At 35.5% G+C, this 17,122-nt stretch overlaps 1 pseudogene; it reads right to left on the bottom strand.

The window, feature by feature from the left end:
* Positions 1 to 17,122, bottom strand: part of LOC138715740 (DNA-directed RNA polymerase I subunit RPA1-like) — a 188,282-nt pseudogene that overhangs the window by 38,089 nt on the left and 133,071 nt on the right.

The raw sequence follows: 17,122 nt of genomic DNA, 5'->3' as shown, positions 1-17,122 counted from the left end.
GAAAAGAAAGGTGTTTAAAAACTTGGTGTACTTAAAGAAATGAAACAGGACTGATTACTCTGGAAGGAATGCTTTGGGCGAATCATTATCTTTCAGGAAATGCTGACTAATGCAAGAAATCAAATGTTAACTACTGGTCACAATATTAATTATCAAATATTTTAAGTGAGTGATTTACGTGAACTTCTATTTACATCTCATGCATTAGATATGATATATGATATGATAACTATAGTCTAAAGATCTATCCAAAAAGATCCAAAACTTTGCAGTGTCTAGCAAGTGGTACATTCTAGCAATGACTTTCATGAGCTGCTATATTATGTACCGTAATTTCCCGCAACTATGGTCCACGATACAATCATTCAAATTTTGCACTCTAAAATGTAGTATCTCGTTTATCCACATTTTTGCTATACTGAAGTTTGAAGTTAAGTCACTGCAGCTATCTATGAATGGTCTACAATGATCTTTGAATGGTTGTATCATAGACCACAGTTGTGAGGAATTACAGTACATATCTTTTTTTGTTTTTACACCAAGCCATTGTAGTGGGTGCAGATTTAACTTATAGTGACTTTTCTGCTATTTAAAAATGTCTGATGTAGGGTAGTGCATGAATCTGGTTTTTTTTTTTTTTGGCAGGTACTTGACTGTTCGTCATTCACCCATATGAAGCCAGTTGTGTAAACCATTTACAGAGAGAATCATTGTCCAGAGTATCCTACGCTACACCAGTGATGATGGAGATTTGTTGGCATGCACAAGAGGAACTGGAGCTCCCAGAGAAAACTTCTACATCATCTCGAACACGGGTTTGGCCAACACAAGTTATAAATCAGTGCGTACACTGGGGATCGAACCCAGGTCCAGCACTCTAGCCACTAGATCACCATGGTGGTGACTAAATGTGAAATGTTTAACTAAGTGTTTAGTGCTGCATCAGATGTATCGGTGCTACAAATGTGGATAGAAGACAACCCATGGTTAGGACGACCTTCCTTGTTAAATAGCTGACGAGATCTCAATTCAAATTAGAGAGACTAACAAAGCAATTATTTAGTCACAGCCAGGACACTCTCTCAGGAAGGAAAGAGGTTGGCATCTCAAAAATGTTTTTTCTGAGATTTTAACAAAAAATTTGGAAATATATTATGTTGCAACAAAATATGAGTCATATATTTTGAATAATAACAGTAGCAGAACTGTGCTATGCTGACGTCAGTCAACAATTTCTTATTGAAGGGGTTGTTTACAATAACATCCTAAGAAACATACTTCATGTTTCCAATTAACTCTTTACATGAATCACGATTTTCTTCAAATTTAAACTTCGAAATCTCATGATAGCATTAATAAGTTTATTCGAAACTATTAATAACTGTGGCCGCCATTTTGTTACTGATATAGTACATTAAGAAGTCTCAAATGTCTCGTCAGTAGCTAAGTAAGGGGGTAGATAGATATTTATTTTTTTATTTAACCGATATTAATCATATTATTATGTATGGAATTTTTGTTTTCAACGCATACAGATCTGTGTTAAATATTATATTAATGGCTCCTGCTTCATGAAAGATTCCACCAAAGCCAGTAAATCAAGAGTAGCCAAGTAGTTCCCTTTATTACATGAACATTGACTTTCCTGACGACCTCTGAATGGTAATTCCTGAATACTTCAATGACAAGCAACGTCTACTAATCTGCTGACAATTTTCCTATTTTTTTTAAACCATTTCATTGTGTTTAATGGCCTCTGAAGTGGCATGGTCGATACGGCACCACCCTAACATATGAAATTTCTCGGCGCACTTTATATGATTTCCAGATGCTGCGTGTTCTTTAGCTTTTTTTTTTCGAAATTGTTTATGGTGTTTACACCTCTTCTGCGCCAAGAATCTTACCCATCAATGCCAAACATCAAACAATAAAAACACATTAGCTTTTGTTCATGATCTTTACCAGTTCCACACAACCACTGATATTTATTATACTAGCTTTTCTGAAATTTTCGAACAAATTTTTCGTCCTCTTGCGATAACGTTAGGTCTGCCGTTTCTCTAACGTTTTTCTCGTTACCTTTTGTTCTAACAACAAGGAGAAAATATCATTAAGTAAATACACAACTGAATCGAAGTCAGGACTGTTAAATTCAGAAGTCATTAGCCTATATCCTGAATAAACACACAGATTGCCACACGAGAAAACAATAATTACACTTTATATTTTATCAGTAATTATTCAGTATGCCTATATAAAGCAAAATTATCACTTAGGGCTATCACTTTATTATAACACATTAACATAAATGCATACCCTATTAGCCACCTTGCTCTCATGTCTCACACCACACTCGTAACTTTGAAACTTTCTAAATAAGAAACTGTTTCGTAACTAATATTGGCGGGCAAGAAAAGGCATGTACAGTACTTGAGGGGTCTGATGCCATCATTTATTTATTAGGTGTAAGTTTCCCATACTTCGTATTTGAATATTATTATATCATTATTTTATTTTAGACGTGTCTTATAATAAAGTAAATTCAAATTAATTACATTAAGAGCATGCCTGAGATAGTAGCCAATAAAGAGCACCTTTATAACCGAGATTCATATACCGGCCAATGACAGCAAGAAGAAACATTGGCTCGACTTCTACTGGGCGGAGAAATTTCGCACAGTTTCACAGCCCACACCTACGGATAGCGTTAGTGTTGCTCTATCTGAAAGCTTTGAAATTCAAAGTGGAAATACACAGATTGGTCAGCGTCTACTTTCGTCTACTATAGCAACATGGTTTGAGCTGCTGAAGTGAGTCGAAAATAAGTAAAGTGGGGAATGCAATAATGTAATGTATTTGGGAATAATTAATGTTCTAAAAAAATAACTGAATTAACTAGAAAATTTTCCGTTCACAAAATGTTAAGGATACACACTGTCTACCCTCTCTCCCCTGACGCTTATTGTAATGAAACTACACTTATAAATAAAAAAAAATGTTAATAGAATATTTTTGTCAATTTACCATATAGTGAATTACCTCAATCTATGGATAACTATATCCCTTCGACCATATATACAAAAAGGAGCATTTATCTAGATCCAAGGAGCAGCCTGTCATCTTGCTGAGGATTGGGCACGCACCTCACACCTTTGCTATATATAGTTCATTTTATTTCATGGAGTGCACTTTCATAGAAAGGACTTTACTGCCAGACATTCTACTGCTCCCTACTAATTGGATGTCATAAATAAATGTCTTCCTTACTGTGACGGAAATCTTGTCTTCTCCTGTCAGTAACCAATCACAACTCTTGTTCAGAAGAATTGACAGGTACCCGCCAAATCCACGTGGAGGCAGAGTTGCCACATCTTTTCCGAATCCCAAGAATCCCGTCAGTTAGCACAAAAGTATCATTGAGAGTGTATTCTATAGTATTCGTTAAACATGTGGATAATGAAGTTATAATAAACTGCAGTAAAATACAGCAGTCATTGAGCAGTCAGCTCTTGGTATTACACGGCGTCCAGATGGGGATGCCAGCCACGAATCTTCTTATTTTGAGGGTCGCCAGGATTGTGGCAACTGTGCAATGTTGGGATGAAGGAACAGGCTGGAATGGTCAGATGTATGTACGTGAGTGTTCAAAGGAGCCACTGAACTGCACTCCATGATATAAAATGGACTATATGCATCTGTTGTTACCAACAATGAACATTTTCAATTGACGAACTCTATGGAAAAAGGGTGTAACATCAGATACCTGAAATATGTGATTAGGTGGGAAAAGTAAGTTTAAAGCATTTATTTATAACGATTAATTTTTGCGTTCAATGACTGAAAAATCTTGGATCCTTCTTTACGCAAATGGTTTTGATAGTAAACATAGGCCTAATAAAATATGCCCCTAAAATTATTTTCCTTACTCCTGAAACATGAATTACAGTTTTGTTGCTCTTTAATTTTAACAGCTATTTCACAACTTCTCAAATTGTGTCAAATTGTTACATAGTGAGCTAGTGTGTTGAAGAAAAATGCAGGTTTTTCAGTGCTGTGGCATCTGAACCAAGTTATGATTGGAAAAGTGGGTATATATGTGAAAGTGAATAACGACTTCATACAGGATTGTGAATGAATTGCAGCAATTGCACCGCCATTTTCAGCAATGAATGTGATCTAGCTAAGTATAAATTCTACAACTCATATTGTTTTTTTTTTTAAATTTTATTGGGTTATTTTACGACGCTTTATCAACATCTAGATTATTTAGCGTCTGAATGATATGAGAGTGATAATGCCAGTGAAATTAGTCCGGGGTCCAGCACCGAAAGTTACCCAGCATTTGCTCGTATTGGGTTCAGGGAAAACCCCGAAAAAAACCTCAACCAGGTAACTTGCCCCGACCGGGATTCGAACCCAGGCCACTTGGTTTCGCAGCCAGACTCGCTGACCGTTACTCCACAGGTGTGGACCTCATATTGTTGATACAGGCATACACCTCATGGTAATCAAGCCATAGCTCAGCACTATCTATTTCTGATCACAATAAATGCTCTTCACTGCATAATACAATTATAATAGGACAGACATAATATCAATGAATTCCGTTTTTCTTCTGTTGCAGTATATTGAGTGAACTGGAAGTCAGATCATTAATTCTGGTGGAATATTTCTTAGTAAAGAGCAACAAAAAAAAGTAAAGTATCATTTTGCTGTGTTTTGGATAGTCTTCCAGAGAAACGTGCAATTTTAAACATATGAATTATGCCATCGTGCAACATTATAATCACTGACCGAATGCACAATAGTCTGTTGTGTTTCAATGAACAACCCCTTCACTGGACGTTTTTGAATAGGTGAGTGGAAAGTCACTGTCATATAGGTTGTCTTTAATGTTGTAAGAAAAAATACAGATGATATACTATTTAAATTTTCCGTTTAAAAACCACCACTGCCACTGTCACCGCCACCGCCGCCACCACCACCACCACCACCACCACCATCACATATTATTTACATTTCCTGTTCTCTTCTCCATCATGTACACACAAGCTTCATGTCTGTTGACTGCAGAATTTTTTACAGCGTTGTCACGGTTCTGTTCAATTTAAAATTGAGGACCGTTTTCACAAAACTCAACAAACGCCATTTTAAAAATTTTACAGGAAACGTTTTTTTTAGTTTATTCTCAGACCTTTGACATAGTAATTCTGAAAAAAATATATATTGTTTCTCTTTCAGAGATGCATTAATTGATATAAGGTGCAACTATTATTCTTATCTTATTTACTTTGAAAAAAATATGACAAAAGTTAAGAATTTCACAAAACTCAACATATCCACTTTTTTAAATGCACATACCTCAAAATTTTAAGTATTTTTCATTTTCATCTGTTAAATCCTCATCAAAATTATTACTGCGTATTTTAAAATAATGCTTGAGTACTGCTGAATTAAATAGCAGTTAATTGAACACACTGAAACCTAATTTCAAGCCCCCCCCTTTTTTTTTTTCAAAATTTGTTATTGACTCACAAGACCTCTTTTATTTGCATGAATTAAATATTTATATTTGTGCAATACATTACCCAAATCACTGCAAATCAATATCGTGCAGAATAATCTCAGTGCAATGGTTCATCATAATCCATTCAATTGTCAGAATCTTTCGCACATCTCTTTAGAACATTGTGATAAAATACCTTGTCCTCTTCCGAAATATCATTATGGAACTAACTCATTAACTTCCTCAGATCATTAGCTTTGTTTTTGCTGATATGGTTCACCAGTAGTAAGTCAGGTGTTTTAGACATTACAGAAGCACTTGTCTTTCTTGGATTAAACACTTGAACTTCTATTGGTGCAGAAAAATATGTTTTGTATATAACACTTTACACAATTGTTACAAAGTTTTTGTACATACTGTAAGTATCCTCATCTCTGACATTTTAAATGGTAATTTGGTTTTACAATATTTTTTCCACCGATTTTAAGTCCCAAGTATGCCAGTCTTTGCCCAAAACTTTTACATCCCCAAACATTGCCATAATTTCATAATATTCTGATGGCAATGTAATGTATTGATGTGTTCTCAGCTCTTTCTCTATCAATCGAAACACATGGTCCGGAGGCATATACCTTTCCACGGAGAGGAAAGAAATGTTTAATTTCTTTAAAAACTTCAGAGCTTTCCAGATAACCAAAAAGCATTAGCCATAATTATGCAATTTTTATTCTGAGATCCACAGGAATCTGAAAACGATCTTGGAGTCAAATTTCTGGATTTTTCTGTGAGTAAACATTTTTTTCTAAATTACCTATATAATCCTTCAATGTTATAATAACAATGTCTAAACTTAGCTGCACATATTGGGAAATCTTCTCCATTTTCACCTCTTATGAAATATGAAATAGACACAGATCTTTCTAGCTTTTTGACGTTCTACTTTACTCTACACCATTAAGGTAGATCAAATTTCATATATCTTAGCAAAAAATTGTACTGTTCAACATTTGTACTATTTCTGTATAAATTGTCTCGAAAATTAATTAGATTATTTAAGCACAAGAACCTGCAGCAAGATTTTTTCCCCCTGTACTCAATGATTACAGTTCATTTTGGATGAATGTCATTATTTTTAGGCCCAGCTGTATATTTCTTACTCTTGGATTAACATACTCTGCTCCTAATTTTCGTGCCCCTTCCAGTAGCTTGAACGGATTTCAATACTCAGGGTTTTTATGCATTTTTCATCACTACTCACAATACATGCACTTACAACAGCGGCCAGATTGATACCGAATTGACACCGGAAACAACAAAATATTATATAATATTTGAGCTTCGTAATGTGTCACTGTTGTCAAAATACAAATGTATTACATTGTTGTAAAATATTGTAGCTTGCGAAACAGGATAAAAGTGTGAAATGTTTAGTTAGAGGATATGTTGAGTTTTGTGAAAATTTAAGAAATGGATATGTTGAGTTTTGTGATATTATGAGCACTGCATCATTTTCCTCTCATTACAATTGACTAGAATCCGTCAAAACCCGCAAATCGAAAAAAATGGCGTTTGTTGAGTTTTGTTAAAACGGTCCTCAATTGCTCTAAGGAATGAAAATTTACATTTGTTTGTTTGGATCAAATTTCTACAAATTTAAGAGACAAAACTAAAATCCATTCTATCATTTATTATCAGAATTCAATGTTCTCTTAAATTGACTGAGGATATTGGGAATTAAGTCAAAAGTTTTCCTAAAACACCCTACTAAAATTTTTATTGAAAACATTTTTTCTGTTTCAGATATCTGAAAGATTAAATCACCCCCACCCCCTTAAAATTAATGATTTGACTTACAGTTCACCTATGTAATGAAAATATTTCTGAGATTTTCTTTGATGATATTTCAATGTATTTTTTTATTTTGATTGGTTATTTAATGACGCTGTATCAACTACTAGGTTATTTAGCGTCGATGAGATTGGTGATATTGAGATGATATTTGGCGAGATGAGGCCGAGGATTCCCCATAGATTACCTTGCATTCACATTGCGGTTGGGGAAAACCTCGGAAAAAACCCAACCAGGTAATCAGCCCAAGCGGGGATCGAACCCGTGCCCGAACACAACTTCAGACTGGCAGGCAAGCGCCTTAACCGACTGAGCCACGCCTGTGGCTAAATTTCAATGCAATTTAATGAAGTTTGATTTTAAACTCGTACACACTTTTATTATTATTATCATTATCATTATTATTGAATATCCAACATTTACAAATAACCCTACTGCATCTACGGTATGTTAGGTTGTAGTTAAAATGAATAACAACTAAGCATAATACTGTACACGTCGTTTTGTCAACTGTCCAAAGACAGGTCCAAACCTCACAAGTGATACGAATGAGGCAACTAAATTTTTTTAAGGTTATGGTTTATTTAACGATGCTCGCAACTGCAGAGGTTATATCAGCGTCGCTGGTGTGGCGGAATTTTGTCCCTCCAGAGTTCTTTTACATGCCAGTAAATCTACTGACATGAGCCTGTCGCATTCAAACACACTTAAATGCCATCGACCTCGACTGGAACTATGCTACCGAGGACAAATGAGGCAACTAAGCTAGGAGATAATAGGGTAGGATAGCCAGTTCCTTTCCCCCTCCATTGCATACATCGCAGACTAGCTATATAAAGTGAGTGTACAAAATCTTCATACACCAAAATATTTTAACTAAATAGAGGTACACAGTATAAACAACAGTAATTTTTTCCTATACACCTAATAACATAACTTACATATTTACATGCACATGATTAAAATCAGGACCAATTCTTTTAATACAAAATAATTATACATCTCGTGAAAAACAACAACTGAATAGACTACAGTGGACTATAGTGGACTTTATGTTGTCAGCAAACAGATTGATACATCTTGATTACACAACTTTTAACACTATATCACTTGGGAATAATTGTTTTCTGTAAAAACAAACTAAAAACAACAAACAAAAAGTGTTCATACCATTACAAATTAATGCCCCATTCTTCATCAAATTAACAGAAATTAATACTTTGTGGGATTTTCTTTTGCTTCCACAACTCTTGTGAGACGTCTTGACATTAATAGCATCCAACTTCTAGTCTTGGAAGGAGGAATTTTATTCCATTCTTCCCAGAAGGCATCTTTCAATTCTGTTTGTTCTTCAGTTGCCTTTCTCTGACTTTAGTGTCGAGATGGACCCACAGATACTCTATGGGATTTACATCTGGTTACTATGCAAGGATGTAACACCAGCAATGCTCATACACCCCCAAACAAGAACAGTGGGTTCCAGATTCTTTTTTTTGTAGCTCTGTGTTTTTTTTCCATCTATACCATTGTCCTCCCATCCAACGAAAATACATTAAACTTGGTTTCGTTGGTAAATAATGACTATCTCAAAACTCCTTTGTCATGTTTACATGCATTTTAGCAAACAAGAACCTCTTTTTTCTATTTCTTTCATTGACATAACATTTTCTACATGCTACTCTATCATGAAAATTATTATTTCGTCATAGGCAGTTTCTTACTGTTGAAGGACTGACATTTAAGTGAATTTCATTACTTAACTCACTAGCTATTTTCGGAGCACTGATATGTGGATTTATTCTTATGTTTCTGAGTATCAGTGATTCAGCTCGTTTACTCACTTTTGTTGGATGGCCTGATCCCCTTCGATTTTTTTTTTTTTTTTTTTTGAACTTACCAGCTCTGTCAATTATAGGCTGAAGGTTGCTCTATGCCTTCCTACAATTTTTATATTTCGGAGAGAAACTTACATTTATTATGCAAATTAATGATAATTCTTCTCTCCTCGTCAGTTATTTCACATCGTTTTCAATTCATATTGTTGTATTACTTCAACATGGTACACAAATGCAGCCTGCATCGGTACACAGGTGTATCTGCGCTTACCACGAACTGAACAGACACTATCCCTACCCCTACCTGTAGCAGAGGTTCAGCTGTTTCAGAGGAATACTTAGTTGTGTATAAAGACTTTTTACACATTGATTTGAAATGTTTCTTTACGTTTCTATTTTTTTTTTATGGAATTCGAAATACAATTATTTTTCTTTATTTTTTTGTATGTTCTATTATATTTGTATCTATCCTTCAACATATTATATTTATTATAAATTAGCATACTGAGGTTACAAAACGCTTCTTTACGACATATTTGTGCTATTTTAATAAGTGTATGGTGACTTTTTACATTAACTGTATAACAATACAAACAGGTTACACACACATTACAAACATTCAAAAGAGTAGAGGTGCCATATTTATGTAAGTTCATGTACTGAAATTGTTACGATTTTTTTTATAATTATTACCACAAAATACAATTTCTATATCAAATAAATCTGAGCTATTTAAAGGCAAACATATCAGTAAAGTACGGAATGTATTGTAGGCACAGAAAGAATGCAACCTGCTCAAAAAATTTAGAGAAACACTTGTAATAATGTGTTCAATTTATTGTCTTTTGAAGTTGTGGTACTGAAAATTAAAAAGTTTACAAATTTAATCATAGAATTTACTCACGCATGAGCACTTGAAAGATTCTTTTCCCAAATTCATAGAAATAACTGAAGTAACAAATATTGAGAAGTCTGTGATTAATAAGGTAATGACAAACTTTCCATTAGTCAGTTTTCTGGCATTACTATGGCAACGAATGGTGATAGTTGCTTTGTTTGTTCAAATCACTGCCTGCTGGATCGAATCCTATGGATGCGTAAATGCCTGCTCAATCAAAGTTATTTTGCCACTAGGTAGCAGATATTAACATTATCCCAATAATGGTATGCACTACCTGCAACCTAATGGCTACTCGCACGTAAGCATTGATTGAGCAGACAGTGTAAGCAGCCATAGGATGAGATCCAGAAGACAGTGGTTCAAACTACTGGCAAAATGATCAATTTAAATGAATTGGATGTCTACCACGTAATTCTTTTAATGCAACAAGTGACAAGTAAGTAGAGAGTTTGGTGTTTATCTATCTGTGGTGTCCAGACTTTGGAAAAGATACAGAGACAAGATAGTGTTATAGGAGAGCTGGCCAATGGCCATAAGCGTAAAACCAGTCATCTGTAAGACTTATGCTCTACAACGTCGTGTAAGTACGACCAGGAACCTACTGAATGATTTTCACATGGCTTCTGGAGTTTGTGTTTCAGATCAAATGTAAGAAACAGATTATGAGAACACAATATACGATAAGAAGAGCAGCAAGACATACTGTATGTTTGCTTGGAATCATGCAGATTGAAATATCAATTGGTGGCGGTTCGTGTTCTTCTCTGATGAGCCCAGGTTTCGCCATACAAGTTCAAAAACCTAGCACAAACATTTGCTAATATACTGAACGGAAAGATCTCTATTGGCCTACAGATCCATTCGTTATAGAATGATAGTCCACAACTAGATCATCATGAAAGCTCTCAACAAACATCGACAAGGGCAGAAAAGTAATTCGTCTACAACTAGCCATAAAACAGTGAAGAAAATTAAGAAAATCGTTAACTATGTAATGTGAGTACAATAATATAATATTCTTTTTAGAGAATCATTCTGTATTATTTTCATACCCTCATATAAGTGTTTTAACAATGTCTAAAGAGCCCACAATAATTGAAAAATTTTTGGGATCACAATGGTCTTTCTATGAGTATCATAAACAGGCTTCGAGACTTTGGACCCGATACAATAAGTTTACTGTGCATGTACTATAGGTTGTTGACTCGCTGCAGGTAGTAAAAGGTAGAGATGTGTTGAGGTTGCTATTTAGAGTAGAGTACAGTAGTATGGGGAAACACACACATATGTACATTCTGAAAGCAAATATACATTACACAATGGCAATGTCAAAAGAATGTGAAAAGCATTTATTCTCCTCTTTTATAAGCATTTGTGTTTAATTATTATACACAGTGTTAATGGTGGAAATAAACATGTAGCAATTTTAATTTATTCATTTATCCTATTGGTCGTCTTTAGGAACTACAGTTACAGTACCGAATTGCAATGTACTACAAGATACATTTTCAGTGTCTCAAATGTAAATATTTTTCGGTTATCTGCCAAACACAGTTTGTACTGTGAAAAGATGCGTTCTAAACATCATTGCAGTCTCTAAGAGACAGTCCTTTATTCTCGGGTGACTATATGTCCACTAATTTGCTGTTTATATTACACAGTGATCCATATCCGTTATTTTTACATAAAATTGATTTCCACTTCTATTTTACACGGTCAGTAACCAGTGTACTTGGTGTCTCATTAATTCTCTGTGTCATTTCCTTAACTAATTTCAGGGCTTCCGGCATCTCTTGCTCTGACTTTTCTAACCGTGTAATAGATTCAGACACAGTTTGAAAATAGATTTGTATGAAAACCAAATTATTCGTCAGAACCTTCAAATCCAGAGCGTTTTCCTTTGCGTATTTGTTGGCAAGCATTCTACAGTACCCCCACCCACTGTACGCTTTACCACTATACTCACTACGCCGTTATGCGGATTTCCCACTGAACTGCTCTATCGGATCCGAAGTCTCGAAGCCTGCATCTTCGGTGCATTGCTTTTCATAGTATGAGGGATGTTAAAGGCCCAGTCTTGACGGTAGATGACGTCACGAGCAGTGCGAGAGGGTCTAATGGCCAGTGCCTTCCAATCGATTTTCCTTGAATGACATTATGCAGGACGGCGCACCACCTCACTTTGCAAATGTCGTGCATATGTGGTGGGTGAGAAGTTTCCGGGATGTTGGCTGGGGCGATGTGGATCTCATGAACGGCCTGCAAGAAACCCTGACCTGACAACCTGTGACTTTTTTTATGGGGCCGGGCAAACGATGAGGTGTAATGGACGAAACCTCGCACTCTGAAAGAATTGCAAGCAAAGATTCGGGGCATCACTAATGTTTCACGCAACTTCCTCCAGAAGACTGTGGATTCCACTCCTGGCTGTTTGAGGAAATTGGTCGGAGCTACAGGTGCCTACATTGAATTTTGAGGTATGCATCTGTATTCCCATTTAATAATGTACACATAAAATTAGTTTCAATAAATTTGCGTTGTAAATGTAAATTTTATATGCCTCTTTTAACATCTAGTTACTTCTTGCCCACCCTGTAGAAGACCATGTAGTATTTGCTGCTATAGGAGGTCCTGGATTCGTGCTTGTTTGTGATAATACAGGGGCACATTCTGTGACTGGGACGAACTTCCTAAGGTTGAACGAAATTGAGATTATGGACTTGCCTGCAGTAGTCCTGTTCTGAACATTTTGGGAACTGCTGGGCAGGAAAATCAGACGAGAGTCCGCTCTCCACAAATCCTGCACGAACTTGTGGATGCTCTGGAGGAGGAATGGGAGAAAATTCCCCAAGATGAAGTACAAGAACTCATTCGGAATATGCCACAAAGATGCCAAAGATATGTAATCGAAAGTCGTGGATGCCATACATGATACTAGAACCTTCTATTTGATCTTCAGGTTTGATGAGTTATGCCAAGATTTAAATATTTACTTGGACGAATTTTATTGTAAATTTAATTAGTGGCATTAAAATTCATTATTATTAATTTATTTTTATTTGCATGATGTTAAATACATTCTTAAGTAATGTTATTATCAATTTTCGTATCTTTACTCTTGTCAGTACAAAAATATTTAAGAAACTCATACTGTTCTCCTAATAGTTTTAAGCAGTGTATTCTTTCTATAGAAATAAACATTTAGAATCAATTTTTATTTTAGTAGGTTATTTTACGACGCTTTATCAACAGCTTAGGTTATTTAGCGTCTGAATGAGATGAAGGTGATAATCCGGTGAAATGAGTCCGAGGTCCAGCACCGAAAGTTACCCAGCATTTAGAATCAAATCGATGAGAAGAAAAAGAGTAATTTTTTCAAGAATCTCACTTTTCACATACAAAATCTATTAAGAAATAGAAATAAAGAGCACCGGGGAAAAAAGATGAGAGGAATAGGCTTAAAAAAAAACAAAAGAGAGATGAGGAAACAATTTTACAGCCATGTTTTGAAAAACCTGTACACTGCAAAAAAGGATGAAGGAAAAAAAAATGAGAGTGCACAGTATGCTGTTTACACTGTTTGTGTTGGCAATCCTTAACCTCTGTTTGCAGGTTTGCCAATACAACTAATTTTACTGTATTAGGTTATTTTCAAACAGTAATCAATCTAATAAGATTATTTTTCCCGAATTATTTAGTCACTTGTAATAGTCCATCCAGCTAAAAGTAGTAATCCGTTCCCTGTTTCAAGCTGTGGATAATAATGTAGCCATGCATTTTATATTACTTTGTTGACTTACTACTGTGAACAGCAGGTGTTCTCTTGGCTTATTACGTGAACAGTTTTTGAAGGTTTAATCCCAAAATTAACAAGGAAAAGGAAGGGGAATGAATGATATTAATATAAAAACAATTGAGAAGAAGACTACTGAAAAAAACAAAACTGTTACATATCTACACAGATGGGTCTACTATCGATAACAACTCAGGATCAGGAATTACGTGTGCGTTATTCTCATTTTATCAACCAGCAGGACATCATACAACAAATTTTGATGTGGAAATAATGGCTATTCATATCTCACTCCAACACCTACTATACAGAATAGATAAATTTCAAAATGCTGTCATTCTTTCTGATTCTAAAGCAGCATTATATGCAATAAATTCATATAAAATGATGTCAATCCAAATTAAAGGATGTCACAAAATGATCCAACAACTTCAAAAACTACAGAAAAGAATTCAATTGCAATGGATACCTGCACATTGCGGAATTGCTGGAAATGAAACTGCTAACTTTCTTGCCAAAAAAGGATCCAATTTAATTCAGAATACAAATACAAGCCTACCTTTTACATCCATCAAAAGACTAATTAAAAATAAATATAAAATCAAGCAAAACCAAGCACTATGTACCAAAGCCAAAGATAAAAAATGGAGCATTTTACTAAAAAAAACAGAAATTATTCCAGAAATCCCACGTAAATCTGCAGTAGCAAAATTCAGACTGCTTACAGAACACGATTATTTGGCCAAACACTTGAATAAAATAGGAATTTACACAAATCCAAATTGCCCTCTATGCAACAATGAAGAAGAAATGACTGAAGATCATCTCATAACCTGTGAAGTTTTACCTCATGGATCCACCACAGAGAAATATTGGAGAGCAAGAACGCTAATGGATTCGTTGCCAAAGCCCGGCATTAAATAACAACAACAACAACAAATAAACAAAACTAAAGAACAATGCAGTAAGCTAAATACAAAATTGAGAAAGTTAATGTTAAAGAAGGAAGTGTTAGCAATGCTGTGGGACTTCAATGAATCATTTGGGCCATGAGATTGAGGAGGTGACTATGCTTGGGCAGAACAAACATTATACCGTTCTCAGGATGCTCCACTACATTGTGAATAAAGTAAAAAGACTGAAAAAGATTACTGTTGTGTTTTCAATCCAGAGACACTCATAATACCTTAGAGTGTGATCGCAACATGTGACTAATCAGTCTGAAGACGATAGTGGAATTGCTATACGAGTGAAATACAGTTGTGCGAAATGCTACAGTTAAGTCTGATGCATTTGAAGTGATACCACATGATATGATAATCATCTTATTTTGAAACCTTCGACATATATTTTTGCCTCCAGAGTATCTTAATAAATGCCCATTTGCTAATAAGACCTGTAAACGAAATTATTATAGTTGATAATCATCCCTGAATGATATAAGTACTTCGGACTGAGAACTGAAGCTGTAGTAAAAATTCCTACATCATCTTCAGGACAGTTTATTATAGCCTCACACCTATGTAAACCAAAATATAATTACCTGCAGCATTTCAAAAATTTTTTCTCAAAAAGCTCAATTTGTTTGTGATGCCTAAGTGAAACAATATGAGATCCAGTTCTCATTATAAGTAGATCTATTTGCTTTATTAGTGACAGTAGTTTAATTCTGTTAAACTTTCAGTATTATGAAAGTGATCATAGTGTTTCCTTATAACATTCATCTTTTTCCAATGTAAGTTACGACATTTGCAGATTATTATATTCTCTCATAATGTAATTAATGAGATACTTGTACACAAATAACATTAAGTAAAATTTAAAACGTTATAATTTACTGTGTATACAGTTTCAGGTCCAAGTCAAGTTAATTAGTAATTATGAGACTTCAAAGTTAAAAGTTTGTTTTTCTCAACATAAAGTTGTATAAACCCTCATCTTTTTCCCCCTGTGCTCTTCAAATAATCTGACTTTATTTTTTCTCCCGTGGAAATAAATGAAGCACACACAGGTAGTAATCTCTGGTGTGGTGTAGGGCACCTTCATGTGCATGCATTGAGTTTTTTTCTGTCTGCAGAGTGTGTCAGTTGCTGGCAGTCAACCTGCGAGTAAGTGCATGCCCATCAGATTTTCACTTGTGCAAAGTGACAGAATGACTTGAACAGGAGCAATGCAACAAATTTTGCGAATCAAAAGATTCAATAGGCTTTCGGTGACAATGCTATGGGCATCATACAAATATAGGAGTGGTACAACCATTTCAAACATGGCCACTCATTGGTGGAGAGCGAATCATGTTTCTGTAGGCCCTCAACAAGCTGAAATGGCAAGATGATTGACCAAAAGTGGACACTGGTCATGCAGGAACATTATATTACAGTCCAAGAACTTGTGGACAAGGTAGTTTGGTACATTCCATTTTTAAAGAGGATTTGGCCATGCAGAATGTCCACGAAATTCGTACTGAAGCTGATCATGATGGAGTATGGAGCAGAAGCAACTCTGCAGGACTAGCTGGAATGTGCAGACGACAATGACTTCCAGTGGCAGGACCACTGGGAGAAGAGTGTGCAGTCCCAAGGAGAAGACTACGTTCTTCAATGTACAACCCAAAAACCAAGGTACAGTCATCGCAGTAAAAACTTTTATCATAACCGAGGACTAAAAAAGTATGGCAGATGCGCAGCAAAGTGAAACTCATGTTGACCCTTTTCTTTGACTCCTATGGCGGTGCATTACGAATATGCTTCACAAGGCCAAATCATTACCAAAGAATACTATCTGTAAGTTTTCGATCGCATTCGTGATGCTGTGCAGGCAAATGACCAGCAAAAACTTGAAAGCACCCACCCATTATTCGCGACTGATTCAGGCTTTCTTGACCAAATATAACATTCCTCAGGTTCGTCAGGCTCTCTATTCTCCCGTCACGACTCCCTCTCGTTTTTGGCAGTTCCTCAAGCTGAAAATGCTGTTGGAAGGGACTCAGTTTAAATCACAATAAGACATCATTTGTAACACAATGACTCAATTCTACTGTATTTCCAAAGAAGCCTTCCAGAAATGCTTCCAACGTGGCAGGACTAGTGGAAGAAGTGTGGGCAGTCCCAAGAGGAAGAGTGCATTGAAAGATGTTCGTGGTTTCAGACCTTCTGGTGAGTAATAATTGTATTTTTCCCAGCCAAGAGTCAAAAATACTTTTGGAATAGATCTTGTATATCAGAATATTGCATATAAAT

This window comes from Periplaneta americana, chromosome 15 (assembly GCF_040183065.1).
Source record: "Periplaneta americana isolate PAMFEO1 chromosome 15, P.americana_PAMFEO1_priV1, whole genome shotgun sequence".
NCBI lineage: Eukaryota > Metazoa > Arthropoda > Insecta > Blattodea > Blattidae > Periplaneta > Periplaneta americana.
This window is presented reverse-complemented; position numbering and strand designations above follow the sequence as displayed.